This window comes from Podarcis pityusensis (genome assembly GCF_964106645.2).
Source record: "Podarcis pityusensis genome assembly, chromosome: 2".
Classification (NCBI taxonomy): domain Eukaryota; kingdom Metazoa; phylum Chordata; class Lepidosauria; order Squamata; family Lacertidae; genus Podarcis; species Podarcis pityusensis.
In genome coordinates, this window is record NC_138029.1 from 59,164,862 (window position 1) to 59,177,839 (window position 12,978).

The following is a 12,978-nucleotide window of genomic DNA, read 5'->3' on the forward strand; positions in this document are numbered from 1 at the left end:
CTTTTTAAGCTTTAATTTTTGTACAGTAATTCAATTTTTGATGTATGCTTCAGGTCCATCCTAGGTTAGTGGAGATTAATTGTCCAGAAATTATTTTATTAGCCTACAAGAAATTAGCTGGTGCTCTGAAGTCTTCCCCTTAAATCATCAGTGCTCACACTACAGTTGGTTGGCATATATACTGTTATGAGTTTGGGTGGAGGAAGTAGGCTTTATGCAAGATCCTTCTAACTCCTGGATCCAGCAAGTGTTAAAATATAAGCCAGGCTAGTTTCCTGCGTTGAGGGGATAACCTGCGTGATGGGCCATTAAGGGAAACAAAGGAAAGGGGCTCTGTGTGAAATGGCAAACTGGTGGGGCCCCCTCACCCAGCTCACGGTTAGTTGGACAAAGCCAGAGTTTGGAGTGGAGAGTGAATTGCTGTGACCTAGAGGTAAAGCAGCAAGCTGGGGAGTCGGAGCAACATTTGAGAGAAATGTTTGATTTCTGTTTGTATCCAAGACTGCGACTTTGGGAGAAACAAGACACTTTTAGGGTGTTGATGCTATGAACCCCTCAATCCCAAGTTCAGGTTGTAGATATGTGTAAATAAGCCATATATCATAAAGACACCACAGTCTCTGCTGTGCCTCATTTCAAATGGAAACACGAACCCTGGGTAAGTGCCTGGAACCCCAGAAATCTTGCACTGCTTGGAGACTGGGGTGGCATGCAACAATATGTCACCTGATTTCACTTTTGATTGAATATGCTTGTCATCAGATCTATTTTAGTTTAGCTGCTCTTCATTCTTCAGTGACCAAGTTTTAAAAACATTATATTGAGATTTTAATTTTAATGCTGTTTTATGATATTTTTATGATGCTGAATTCATTAATTGTAAGCCTCTGCTTGGTTTTCATAGAAGAAAAGCAGCATATACAGTTAAATACAAAGAAATTCAAATAAATAGGGTAGATATTCAATCTAGATTTCTCTCTCTCTCTCTCTCTCTCTCTCTCTCTCTCTCTCATATAACTCAAGTAGAGGTGTCAGTCTAGAATTTTTTATTGTGACCTCTACATTTACCACATGCTTAGATGCAAATGAAGTATTAGCCACAGACATAATTTATAAGATGCACCTCCTGTATAGTAAAGAAGGAACATGCAAAATTGTAAGTAGCAAGAGCAGCCTTCCTAGTTGGATCAGGTCAACAAGTATGTATGGTGGTACCTCTGGTTACGTACTTAATTCGTTCTTGAGGTCCGTTCTTAACCTGAAACTGTTCTTAACCTGAGGTACTACTTTAGCTAATGGGGCTCCCACTGCTGCAGGCGCGCGATTTCTGTTCTCATCCTGAGGTAAAGTTCTTAACCCGAGGTACTACTTCCGGGTTAACAGAGTCTGTAACCCGAAGCATTTGTAACCCGAGGTACCACTGTATGACCTCAAAGCTATTATAGGAGTCAGGGAATATCACCTGACTGCTCAGGCCTATCGGAACAAGATCGGAACTGGTGTGGTGGGTCTCCCTGCAGTTTCTTCCTGTGGCTATGGATGAGCAAATCTATTAATTTCCATTTCTATTGGTTACTCGTTTTTCCAGTGTTCAGTTCAGGCTTAGAAACCCTGGAAAGTGGCCGCCAGTCAGTGTCAACAGTACTGAACTAGATTGACTAATGGGTTCTGAATCAGTGTAAGGCAGTTTCCTATGTTCCTAGAGTCAGCTTCCTTATAAAGAGGAATCACTGGAGCCTTTTGGCATTTTGTGATATATGTTTATTACAGATATACACGCTGAGCATAAGGGAGCAGGAAAGTGCTTGAACAGACAGTGCTAGCCTTCATAACAACAACTATCCCTCCAAAATCAAACAGCATGACCTTGGAAGTAGCCGGTACCATTGTACTTATGCTGAAAGTTATGAAATGGCAAACACTTTGAGCGGTGTACTGCTTGCACATGGATGAATGGTTACAATAATTTGATTCCTTGTACCTTGGGGAGTCAATCATAATTTGTTTCGATTTGGTTGACTCCATTTACACATTATTTCTAATAGAGCAAGACACGGATCATGGAAACCAGAGACAATCACAGACATGTTCTTTCACTGACATGTAGTATGGTCCTAATGAAAAATGAGTTGGTAATTCCATAGCTTTGACCTGCCTAAAGAATCTATGAATCGGTTGTTAGAAAAGAAATGTGCCTCAAGGGACAATGTTCATGCCGGTATTTTCTTTTATTCAGAGATTTCAAATCTGAAGGATTGTGGGTTACTCAATTGGTAAAACATCTAGCTTTGACACTGGACTGGTAAAAACACTAATTTTCAACTATTCAAAGCAGAAATTAATTAGAACAATAGCAAAAAATAGAGAGAATTGTGCTAATTTCAAAAATGACTTTCTTCCTGAAGATTCCAGAATCTAGTCTCTCTTAATGTATAGCCACCCTCTACCCTTCAGCAAACACGGTACCATAATAAAACTGCTAGCACATTTGCAAATCATAAGCAGGGTCTGGTATGGTTTCAAATTGAATGTCAAGGTTCCTGCATTGCAGGGGGTTGGACTAGATGACCCTCGGGATCCCTTCCAACTCTACAATTCTCTGATTCATAAACACAATGAACCCAGTCTTGTTCTGTCTTCAGTGAGCAGTTATTGTTTACAGAGATTCCAGCACCTAGCACTGGATGCCTCTAAATACCTGCAGAGTTTCTTTCTTTCCTGAGGAGAAAGAAATATATTTTTTAAAACAAAATCACTTATGGGCAAAGTGTACCTGAGCATGTGAAGAATATCATTCCCATGTGAAGGGACAGAGCACTCATCTGTTCCAAGATTGCACTGCCAGTTCAGAAATGAACTGGTATGAGCAGGGCCGTCTCAAGCATATCCGGCACCGTGGTGCAAAGCTCCCTCCGGCAACCCCCACCCCCATTTCCCAGAGTTTTTTAGGGAGGACGGCGCTGCCGGCAGGGCTGGAAAAGGAGGTCAGTGGCTGGAGGGTGGCTCCTCTGGCAGGGAAGAGGCAGAGGCTGGACACAGCACCTCCCGGCTCAGCTGGCCGCCTCGTGCCACGGTGGCCACGGCAGATGGAGGCTCCGGGCGTGGCACTGCTTTGGCGCAGCATGGCGGAGGCAGGCAAGGGCAGCGAGCTGATGCTGGGAGGCGCCACGCCCAGCCTTTGCCTCTTCCCTGGCGCCCTCCAGAACTTGGCGCCCCGGTGCCCCGCGCCACTAGCCTGTATGGTAGGAAATGGAAAGTAGTAATTCAGTTGATGGGCTCTATTCTAGGCTCATTGCATGCAATGGAGAGACGGACAAAGACCTGCAGTTTCACCTAATGCAAGATGAAGAATGGTGCCATTCTTCTCTATGGTTCTTTTATGGAGCAGCCCAATTTGCATGAGTTCATGCCAGAAAGCTTTCAGTGCATCCATATGTACTACCCTGCAAATGCAGCCGCTTCCCCCCATTGATATGGCACCTTTGTGCATATGCTCTCAGTATCACAGTGCTCATTGAAATACTGTTAGCATAAATTACTCAGCAAGGTGCTTCCATTTCTGCCATTAGGTGACTGCTACTTACACAAAGGTAAAAGCACATCCTGAACCCCATGTGGAAAGTGGAGCAGGGCAGCAGGGAGGAAAAAGGTACTTAGGAAGTGGTTAAAAATCTCCTTCCCCTACTGCTTCTCTGTTCAAAATCACAAAGCTACTTTTCATTTAAAAAATAGTCTCTGGGATTCATGGCACACATTGCCTGTAACATGTGGTTTTCTCCCAGGTTTCTGCCACTCACTCATGGTGGCTGGGCAACATGGACATTGCTGAAAAGAACCCATACAGTGACTTGTTTCCTTGGAGGGCATCATCTCCTGCTCCAGCTATGCCTTTCTGCCTGCTCCCAAAGCAGAAAGTGGTGACTTTCTGAAGGAAATCCCCTTGATTCCCCATAAAACCCTAAAATGAACAAAACACATGAGGAAGCAACAAGCAGGAACAGTTATGGCAGGAAAAGATGGAGATCTAAGTAATATTTCCACCTCTGATTTCTAGAATTTCTATTTAGTAATGACAATAACAGATCTCAGTTTCTGAGTCACTTGTAAGAAAGGCTGTTTCCCTCTAGAACGGTCTCCTACTCATCCATATGGGCTGTTTAGTTTCAGCCTGTACATATTGTTGCGAGTTTGAGGGAAGGGTGTTAGGCTGTATGCATGAGTCCCTTTCTAATTTCTGGATCCAGCAAGGATTCAATTACTGGAATAGCCAGGCAAGCTTCTTGGTAATGGCCCCCTAAGTATGGGTCTTTAATTTAACAAAGGAAGTGGCTCTAGGCCAAAGGGCAAATTTGGTGGGGGGCTCCGGCAACTACCTGTTCATTAGAAGGACAAAAGTCAGAGTTGCATGTGTGAGCTGGGCTAGAAATAGGGAGAAACCAGAGATTGAAAGCCATGCCTGATTTCTGCTGGAATCCAAGGCTGTGGCTTTGGAGAAGCAAGACCTTATGGGGTATTAACACTGTGAACTCCATCACAGGCTCAGGTTGTATATATGTGTAAATAAACCAAATACCTTAAACACGCCACAGTCTCTGTTGTCCCTCATTTCCAAAGGAAACACAAACTATGAGTAAGTGCCTGGAATCTCACATCGCTCAGAGATTGGGATGGTGTGCAATGATATTGTTTCTGAATTACCCCGCCCCCCTTTCCTGTTAGGGAAAGTTGCAAACCTCCATTTACAAATCAGTCAAACAATCTGAAGTACTGTCTTTATTCAACAGCAAACTTTCCATACTAAATGAATAGGCTTAATTGCTAAGGATTCACACAATCAGCAAGTCTTGATCACCATGTATGGTATTAATGCAGCCTGGTTGTGTGTGCTTTTTCAAATTAAACAAATTAACAGAGCAATCCTAAACATGCATACGCAGATGTAAATCCCACAGGGTCTAATGGGACTTCTAAATCATTGTGTTTAGGATTGCAGCCTGATACATTATAGCGGTTTCATGAACCAACCTAGTATACAAATGGTATATACAAGCCTACAATGATGAAGATTTTCTCCAAAGGCTGTTTCATATGCAAAAAAATTTCCCACGGAGATATCACTTCCATGCTGCAAGTAATATGTGAGGAATGCGCACATATCTATTTCACTGTGCTTACATTTCATTGAGCAGCTACCATTGCCTATGGCTTCCCACATTGCAAAATAGTCAGAGAAGCTTGCGCCCAAACCCACAAAAATGATGAGATGGACACAGCAGTTTGCATTTAAAATGGGCAACATTTTAAATCAAATATAATGAAGGATTTATGGGGGAGGAGTAGCTTAATTACTACTTACCAGTGCAGATTCCTAAAATCTGAGTGCTTTTAAAATTAAACCAACTCCTCAGATTTTTTTTAGCAAGCTACCTTGGTTTGAGGTCCCCAAATAGTTAGCTTGCTACACCCCTGGGCCTTCACTGCTGGCACATTAACTGTGCCTAAGGATTTCAGCCCAGTTCACCCTCTGCTCCACCCTTGAGGCACTGGAGCAGCCAGCAAAACCTGCCTCAAGAAACCATTCTTCAGCCAAATGATTCTAAGCCCAGGAAAGGCAGAATGGATTGAAACAAATTCCACCTCAGCCTGAAAGCAAATGGATATGCTTTCCCTCAAGCATTCATTCTCTCCCTAGCAAACCAACAGGACATCAGGCAGGGAGCCACTGAGCCACCATTTGGGTCCCTTCCCACTTCTGTGATTCTATGCCTGAAAGGAGCTGGCTTCAAACCATGCCATGCATCCCAGACCACTTGATACAAGCAATCAAACTAAGGCTGAGATGTGAACCCATGCTGGACACCCATGCCACGGGGTACAAATGTAGCTTGTCCGTTCAGTGTAAGTAGTCTTGCCTGGACACCTTTTTTCCCTTGTCCTGTCATGTTGGCACCATTATCACAACATGGAAGTCTTTAATGTTAATGTTGTTTTCCCTCTGTTTTTCAGCAATAGTTCTGTAAGTCTTTCTCCGATTAATTGTTGGCAAGAACTGTCTGGAATACTGTTACACACCACCCCAATCTCCACAGTAGTGCAAGATTCCAAGAGTTCCAGGCACATTTTACCAACCAGAGTCTGTGTTTCCTTGGGGAAACAAGGCAAAGCAGAGACTGTAGTGTCTTTATGGTTTATTTACACATATAGACAACCTGAGCCTACTACTGTGGAGGGGTTTCACAGCATTCATACACCAAGAGGTTCTGGTTTCTCCAGTAAACCACAGCAGCCTTGCTCTTAAATGTTGCTCTCTCCTCCTCTCTCCAGCCTGCTGCTTCCTAACTTTGCTGCTTAACTTCTAACCCTTTTCACTAAAATTCTGCCTGCATTACTTCTCTCTATTCTTAACCCCTGGTTTTTTGTAGGCCCCACTCGCGTTGATCGGTTGTTGTGCTAACAACCCACCTCATGCAGGAGGCTAGTCCTGATTTAATTGGCTTTCGACACTTGGCTTAATTAAAGGATTAGCAAAGCCTAGCACAGCTCAGATACACATGGGTCTATCCTAAATACACATGAGTCTGACTATTTTCCGGTTTTAATTCTCCAAACCTTAATTAATTTCTAACAGCAGCTTAATCCAGAATTTAGGGTGTCCTGCACCCCACCCCACCCCGATTCATAAGAATAAACAGTACTACAAACTGTCCATTTACCCATCTTCCCCATCTTCAGCAAATCTCACTTGTGAATGTCATTTTTTCAGAGCAACTTACATTAAGATATGCAATCCAGTGTGAAGAATAATCTGTTCTGTATGTTCTCTAACATTTCCTTGGGACTACTGGTTCATTCTGAATAGTGTTCCCACAGCAGTGACCATTACGCTCCTTTGAAAATACACACCACAAATGTTCTCCATTTCTTCATTTTACTTGCCAAGCAACTGTACAACAGAAATATTCCGTTGCCTCTGAACAGCTTCTCCGAAAATCTCTGGAATGCCAAATCGTGCACCATCAGGGACCGTGGAATATCCATTAGGCATTTGAGCACACCCTTCCAATGCTGAATTTCTTGGTTTATCATCGGCTGATGTTTTGCATCAATGCACTGGTTCAGCCTCGACCTAGATTCAGTTTCTATCCAGTTGCAGAATGAAGTGAAATGCTTGGATGACTTTTTGTGCTGTTTCAGAGTGTTTCCAGTCACTGGTCCTGATACTCCCAAGCGAAGAACTGGCAGTGGCAGTGGCAGTGGCACCACCTGGAAATGTTTTGCAGAAGCAGCAAAAATCCTTGCTGGCACTCTTAGAATAGACAAGCCAGCACCTTTTCAGCTTATCTAAAGCCCTTTCAGCAAAAGCTTTTGAAAAATGACATTTGTTTTCGAGGAAAAGCCATATCCTCAATTTCATTTGGCCCACTGGAAGCCACAGAATGAGAAATATGTATGTAGAATGAGAAATATTGTTGATAGGTACATATAGTAGGGGTTCCTTCTCTTTTACTGTTTCGGCAGGAGTCTCATGAGAGGCAGAGTTCTCATCTTCTACATTAATGGAAATTGGATCATTTAGACAGTTCTCATTGAGAACTCCTACGGGTATTCACACAAATGCCCCACTTATACTATATGCCTCGCTGCAGTTAACAGTATGGTGATATCAGCCTAAATAATACTACAAAACTGACTGGAGTTCAAGGCAATTGCTTGACTTGGTCATGCGGTTACTGCCGCTCTATATTTTGGGGCAACACAACTTTCAGTTTTCTTTAAAAAGCAGCAAGGGAAGAAGGCCGAAGAAGCAGCTACAGTCTGGGAGACTGTAGCATGTCCCTTAAAGACCAATTATATCACTTCGATGGAGAGCCTACTTCATGTAGCTGAGGACAGAGTTGAGGACAGAATGTAGCAGGAGCCATTTTGTGTGTGAGCTGAACATAATAAAGAATATAGGCCTACAAATCCATGAGGCCTTACTGAGTGAGTACAGTGGTGCCTCGCAAGACGAAATTAATCCGTTCCGCGAGTGTCTTCGTCTAGCGGTTTTTTCGTCTTGCGAAGCAACCCTATTAGCGGCTTAGCGGATTAGCACTATTAGCGGTTTAGCGGCTATTAAAGGCTTAGCGGCTTAGCGGCTTAGCTGCTAAAAGGCTATTAGCGGCTTAGCGGCTTAGAAAAAAGGGGGGGAGCGGGAAAAAAAATCTCAAGACTCGCAAGACATTTTCGTCTTGCGAAGCAAGCCCATAGGGAAATTCGTCCTGCAAAGCAACTCAAAAACGGAAAACCCTTTCGTCTAGCGGGTTTTCCATCTTGCGAGGCATTCGTCTTGCGGGGCACCACTGTAGTGGAGAAGGCCAGCAGCAGGCCACAACCAGAAGACCTGTGAGACTGAGGTCTGCCCAAAGGGCATTGGAACTACATATTGAAGGAGGCGCTCAGGAGAAGCACAACCTGATCCCTCATGTAAGAAAAAAAAATGAAGCACACCTATCATTCTGCTTAATTTCAGAGCAAGAATTCTCACATATAACCTGTGCATGCAATAATTCTAACATGTGATCCCTAGCTTTGTACACACCTGCATAGGTCCTTGTAGGGGGTTCTCAACATCACATCTCCACCAGGCCCCATAAACACTCTGAGTGGCCCTGAAGAGCTGGCCATGGAGGTGTGGGCAGTATTCATTTTAGGGCAGGCCCTGCCTGGCAGACTAAACATCTGGACATGTCTCGTGGGGTCATGCCCCATCAGAGATGGGCCAGTTGCAAAAAGTTTTTCCCCACCCCAAAGCTGAGCTCAGGTTTGGAGAAAGGGATCACAGATATCCATGTACTAAGATCATCAATTGTGGAAATGAAATTGTCATTTGTTAGGAAGGACTGTAATTTTTGTTCAGGTAAATACTCTTGGCAGAATTCACTCAAACGGAAAGTGTTATTACTACTGTTGGAAATCATAGTGATGGTTTCTGCTTTGCTTCTAGCCACTTGGTCTCCTTATCACTGCTTCTAGCTACAAACTGCACAATGGCTTCTTCCAGTCTTAACACTGCAATTCATAACCTAGATAAGCAGAGCTTTTGATATAGGCCACTAGGTCGAAGGGAACTAAATTGGTTACAATTACAACTGCGTTGTTGTGAACTGAGCCATGTGCGCTATGCTGAATTCTCTTTTATGCGACAACCCATCTAGATTAAAGAAGACTCTTCATAGACGCTTCACTTACCCACAAAATAGCTAGAGGCAAGCTGTAATGGTCTAAGTAAGAAAGCCGTCTGACTCGCTCTGCGTTCTAGTGCTTGCTGGAGTACTGCCCACTGCTTAAAGTTCAGTTTTTATAAGTTTTGATCCTGTTTGAAAAGAGCATTACTCTCTAGCTTACATGAACAAAGGCTTGTCTTCCCAGCCTTGTAAATGTGAGTATTGGTATTTGTGCAGAAGCAGTAGTGACTTGCACATTATACCTAAGTTTCACTCCTGGATAATTACTTGTGAAGTCAAAAAAGATGATCTTCCCACAGTGCTGGTCTTAAATTGGAAAAGACCTACATCTCTGCCTCACCTTCACTTGAAACATGGTGGACATAAAGGGTAGTATCCAACGAAGTTCTACTCAGTGTAGGGCCATCAAAATTAAATAGCAATTGGATTTTTCTGCTAGAGCCAATCACCCAAGCTCTGTAATCTGTTAAGTTAAATGTAATGAAAATGAAAGCACACGAGAACAGTACAGTAGAGCAACTCAAGGGTTAGGCTAATGAACCATGCCAATCATTCAAACTAATCTGCTAGTTCATCTACACGCCTTACCTGGATTAACTGATTGCTTCACTGAGGATTTGTTTCAGGGAAGAAAACCAACCTGCTTACAGTTTGTTGAAACTACATCCATCTCAGATATATCACACTGAAGAAAAAGAGTTTCAAGTTCATGTCCATTCTATTCAGGAACTTTACAAATCTGAAAACTTTAGGGATTAATCTGCTACTTGGTAAGAGTTGTGGGCAGAAAGACATACCAAATAAATATCACCCATCATTGCATGACATATGCAACATGTTTTAATGGGTATTATTTACTGGCAGGATATATTAATTATATTTACCGTAATACTCTACAGATCCACATGTGTGGGATAGGGAAACAAAAGAAAAACAGTTGGTGCTTGTTTCTAAAAACACAGGGGTTGCACATAAAGAGCCACAGTAGCAGAATTTAAATCCAATTATTAGTGAAGCATAGGAATAGGCTTTTAAAACTTATTTTAATACTTTCCAGCTGCTTGAGGTATAGCTGACCCCCTTTATCCCTCTTGCAGAGAAGCAGACCACATAATGAAGTAAGTTTTAAATATACTTTACTTACAGTTATGCATTGTCCTTAGGAGCAGTGATAATAGGCAGGTAAATGTTCTTAGTTGAAAAATACACTGAAGGCAGCCTCAGATATATTCCTGAGACAGAGAGATATGTTGAGGCATGGCTGCCTCCATCACATGCAATGTGTGTGAGAGAGAACAGAAACAGGATACAAGCCTTACTTACTTCCTCTCAGGAGAAGAGGGGATGTGACATTCCTGAGCCTACTCTAGAAATTTAGAACTCTGTAGTCCTCTGTAGTCACATACAGCCTAGCATTGTTAGGTTTGACTGCAAATCTCTCACAATATGAACCTTATTGAACTACTGGAGCACACCAAACTGCTATTAAAATGGCCACCCTCCCAGTTTCTCTCCAGTTACAACACACACACACAACTGAACAATCCTTTAGTGCTTTGTGCAGTGTGAAAACATGGCTACATTCAACCATGAGTGAAAACTGATCGTCTAGATGGTGTTTGCTGAGTGTCCACAGAGAAAAGTTGAAGATCTCTCCCAAAGGAAAAATTTCTAAAATAAATAATTGACTGTTTTGGCCAAGAGTGTTGAAGACTCCAGTTTTCATTTTTAAAATGGTTCACATTGTGTTCTACTTTTCCTTATGTTATGGACAGACAAGCATTAACAAAAAAAAAAGTCTGCTGGTTTCAAACCCTATGACTTATGACATAGCTAAGGCAGTTTCTGAGCCAAAGGTGTGGCACTCAGCCTTAGGGTTGTTGTTGTTGTTGTTTTTAATTTGGTTGAGAGTGCTGCAGTGTTGTTGTTCAAATTGAAGCTCTATGTCTTTCTAGTATCCTACCCCGTTATTGCTAACTGGACAAATAATACAATTCGTTTGAAGTTAGTTCTGAAAGGTACAATCCCATGCAATACAGTAAATCACCAAGAGGCACAGCCCAACATTGTTTCTCGTTGCTTCTTTTCATCACATGTAATGGGGCGTGGGGTTCAGTAGTATAAAGACTGCAGTAGTCAACAACCGGCTCCTCCGCCAGAACTATTTATGTAGACACCCGTGCTGGCACCAGCAAAGTATTAAAAAGAAAAAGGTTTAACCCCCAGAGCAAAGAGCCTTCACTTGGAAAGGCCTGTTGACGTTGGCCAGGCTATCAGAATAAATAAGCAAGGAAAGAATGCAGCTGGGAGAGGTTCTTTCACTGGGCGATGATGAAAAAATAAATGTTTCATAACTTGGACAACTGAATGCATTTATGTAGGTAAATTTAATAATACCAAAGCCCTACTGACATGAGCACGAATTAAACTACACTGCTGGTAACTTAATGGCATGCACACACTGTGTGATAATGGACATTCATGGGTGGTTGCAGGCAACGTTTGGGGGGTGCCATACACATAGTATAATCCCCATGTCATCCTTGCCTCACACTATTTGTCAATCTAAGGAATACTCTGCTGAAACACTTCTCAAGCACTTGCTGCACAAATTTGTCCACAGAGAGTGTGGTAACTTACCTGCCCCTCTTCAAATCAATATATCAACACACCAGTATCCAGCCCCTCTATTTGGAAAAACTGAAAAATTATTACCTTAAAAAATGGTATGTACAAACAGTAACTGAGGGAAAGCGTAATAAAGGACAGCCTTGCATGCTACAGGGATGCGGGTGGCGCTGTGGTCTAAACCACTGAGCCTAGGGCTTGCCGATCAGAAGTCGGCGGTTCGAATCCCCGCAACAGAGTGAGCTCCCGTTGCTCGGTCCCTGCTCCTGCCAACCTAGCAGTTCGAAAGCACATCAAAGTGCAAGTAGATAAATAGGTACCGCTCCGGTGGGAAGGTAAACAGCGTTTCCGTGTGCTGCTCTGGTTCGCCAGAAGCGGCTTAGTCATGCTGGCCACATGACCTGGAAGCTATACGCTGGCTCCCTTGGCCAATAAAGCGAGATGAGAGCCGCAACCCCAGAGTCGTCCGCAACTGGACTTAACAATCAGGGGTCCCTTTACCTTTACCTTTAGCTTGCATGCTACTTTGAAAACATGCCCACCTGTGTGTATAAACCACGCAGATAGGAGCTACTACTTTGGATTTCATAAAGGTGTGTACAACTGCAAACCATTATGCACAAAGGCGTGTTGTGAATAAAACCCTCAGTGCATTTCAAAGGCTATGTGTGTACACAGCCCACATACAAACACTTATACTTCACTCACAAGCCACCCCTACCACCAGATTCCTTGGCAAATGAAAACACTATTTCAAGTGACATAGACCCATCTATGTTAATATGGAACATGCGTATGAAGATTACATAGGGACACACTTGCCTCTGGATACTTAGAGCTATCTAACTTGAAATTCAATCAGGTTGTTTTGGATTACATTTTTATCACTTTCCTTCTTGCTCTTTCTCCCTTGCTTGTCAGACACACAAACACATACTCTCTCCCTATTACTCATCCTTAAAAGGTAACATTTTCTAAGTAACAAGAAAATTGGTCTGGAAAACAAGTTTCTGGCAGCTGCTCTCTGTCAATTTCTGTCCATGAGTCAGCAAACGGCTGTGTAAACGCCAATGCTCCACAATACTCATCAGGCCCTGGCAGTGCCAAGGCCCTTCCCACTGCC